The sequence below is a fragment of the Bidens hawaiensis genome, unplaced genomic scaffold, assembly GCF_021521415.1.
Source record: "Bidens hawaiensis isolate Kalapana, Puna unplaced genomic scaffold, B.hawaiensis_p1.1 tig00000237_1, whole genome shotgun sequence".
In the NCBI taxonomy this organism is placed as follows: Eukaryota; Viridiplantae; Streptophyta; class Magnoliopsida; order Asterales; family Asteraceae; genus Bidens; species Bidens hawaiensis.
In genome coordinates, this window is record NW_027491021.1 from 6283691 (window position 1) to 6286727 (window position 3037).

Sequence of the window (3037 nt, forward strand, 5' to 3'; positions counted from 1 at the left end):
TTAGTGTCGAAGTACTTGCGACTAGACATGACGTAAAGCCTATACTGACGACATATTGATATGTTTCGTCGCTAAAGCTTCAACATTTCAAACAAATATTGTTGTCATGTAATCCGGGAACTAAAGAATCAAATACTACTTTTGAAAACGATTTCCTTACAAAACAGATAATATATCCCGGCTTTATTATCTCTATCTTGCAACTAGGAACTTTTTCCAACATATAATACGTTATCTATTGAAGAGCGGGTAAATCGTATTCAAAAATTTTGGAGGAAATGGCTTGAACAAGCTCTTGAATGAAGTCAGGGTTTGTTCTTAAAGACTTTGCCACCTTCTCAACCAACACTTGATCAAGTTTAGAGTTGAGATCTTCTTCTTCATCCCCCATTCTTTTCTGGTGGTTGTGTTCACCTCATAAACGACAACCGGTGAATTTGCATCATCCACACTTCCTTGTACCTGGAATTGAATCATATATGCTACATTTTAGATTATCCACTATGTTGTCTTGCTTTGATCTTTACCGTCAAACACATGTTAAGCCACTTCACTCCTTAAAAATGAGTACTTGCAACTACCATTTTGATAAATTAAAAAAGGCATTGCCGACGGTCAAAATGACACTTTGTCACAAAAGATAGTTATGACTGATTAGTGACCAGTTGAACCATGACTGCTTTTTTGACAACTATTCCGGTCTCAAATTTTTCTCATTTTGAAAAGAGTGTACGAAGAAAATTCACTTTTGAGAATAGTTCAAAATCCACTTTATTTTAGTAACAGTGTTGTGTTAGGGATCCGTTCTTAAAAATTAGTCAGCGTCGGTAGACATAACCCGCTGCTAAAATCGTTTATCAATGTTTTTTAGTTTACTTATGAGTTGATAGCAAGATGACCTTCTTTTTAGCTGGGCAAGAAGGAAAAGAACACTTGTAGTACGCTCTAGGAAATGGGTTATCTTTGGTCGCCTTCTGCCCATACTTTCTCCACTTGTATCCATCTTTTACTACCTACACAATACAATATTCAACTTCAGTCATAAACAAATTAGCTTGGTGGTAACTCTTTTAAAAGGCAAAAAGTACCATGGTGTTGTAAGATGAGTCATCCCGTCTACAAACTCTTTTGATGCGCTCCGTGCTCTCACTGGTGTTGCATTCATAATCACTCTCTTTCAACTTTCTTTTGTTTTGATTAGATATTCTCAAAAACTCAGGGTCTTCAATTGGCTCGTTAACATGAGTTGTGATGAAGTTGCCTTCTCAAACAAGTGTCGGCATTTCCCTTAGCTTATTGTTCTCTAACTTCATCCTGTGTAGCTCCGCAGCCGTGTCATCACCCAGATTCTGATATTCATATCCATACAAAATAACACATGCTAGCTAGGATTATATATAAATTATATATATCAGCAGCATTAGTAGGTTGTGCATCGATATAAAATGGTGTAAAGGTGAATTTAGGAGTAGAATATTATTAGTTGTTTATAAGTTAAAAATTACAACTCATTAATTTCTTAATACGATACTAGATGCTCCCTCCCTTTAGAGACCGAGAGTTCAAATCAGGCAAAGGGCGATGGGTTAGGTGGATATAGGGCTGTCAAACGTGTCAGGTTGGCAGGTTGGCGGGTTAACAGGTTGCGGGTTGGCGGGTTAACGGGTTGAAATGTGCAACCCGAACCCGACCCATATTATTATTCGTGTCAAATATGTCAACCCTAACCCGCACACACATAAATTCGGGTCAATCCGAACACGACCTGTTTAACCCATATTTTTAAACAACTTAATTTATATAATTATATATACAAACTATAATAAAATCAAAACCATATATTGCAAAATTCAAATGAAATTTAAGCATGAATCGATTTAGATATAGATGGATTTGACGATATGTTCATGTATATTGGTGAATGGACAGGAGAAATGCATCTTGGATAATAAAAATTCTGGTCGAGAATTTAAAAGTTTCGTACACGAAAAATAGAATTTAAGAGGAGACTTAAGAAGATAACATGGAGATTGAAAAATAATTAAATTCTCCAACACATTTTAGAACTAAAGAGGGAAAATAAAATTAATTTTAAATTATCTAAAATTAAACGGGTTAACGGGTCAACCCGTTTTTTTACATGTCAACCCGAACCCGACCTGTTTAGAAAACAGGTCAACCCGAACCTGACCCGTATTTTAAACGAGTCATGTTAGCCGACCCAAAACCTGTTTTTTTCGTGTCGGTTTCGGGTCGTGTCCAGAATTGACACCCCTAGGTGGATATACGAATAAAAACAATTTTTTGAATTCGCTACATTAATAAACGCTTAACTTTGTAAAGAGGATATATTCATGGATTAATTCTCACACACGTTTCATGATTATATATTAATGTTACCTATATATGATTTGATATAATATACCAAGCATGCATATATGGATATGAATTTTGATTTGAATCAAATTAAGATACACTTACTACGGGGGTATCATCAGTGGGTGTGGCGTTCAGATCAATGCCAGTACAAGTCTTCACCATTGTCATTAATTAACCCAACAAGACTTATACTACTGGTCAAGTTAATTAGTGAAGAAACCAACAAGGATATATATAGTCAAGTTATATAGGTAGATGGATAACAAGTCAAGTCAAGTCAAGTCAAGTCAAGGTCTTCTCTTTACTTTATTTTCATTTACCACTTTTTTGGGTTGGGGATAGCAAGTCAAGGCAACTTCCAGGTAGATGAAATAATATGCAACAAAATTAATTTTCTTAACAGATTTAAAAACAAATATACAAAGTGTTTTTAACATGCAAAGTATAGGAAGAAGGATGCCGCGATGCATCTTATTTGACGACTATATATATATATATATATATATATATATATATATATACACACACCTCCATCTATTTACATATCATTATTATGCGCCACCGTCTATAATTATACAACATATATAATAACATACAATTATACGTTAATTATGCAACGTCATAGATATGTAATGATGCATAATAAATCAACCTAAAA

General features: G+C 34.6%; 1 pseudogene; it reads right to left on the reverse strand.

The window, feature by feature from the left end:
• Positions 1 to 224: 224 nt before the first annotated feature.
• Positions 225 to 2211, reverse strand: LOC143598327 (putative WRKY transcription factor 60; annotated as a pseudogene).
• Positions 2212 to 3037: the final 826 nt, after the last annotated feature.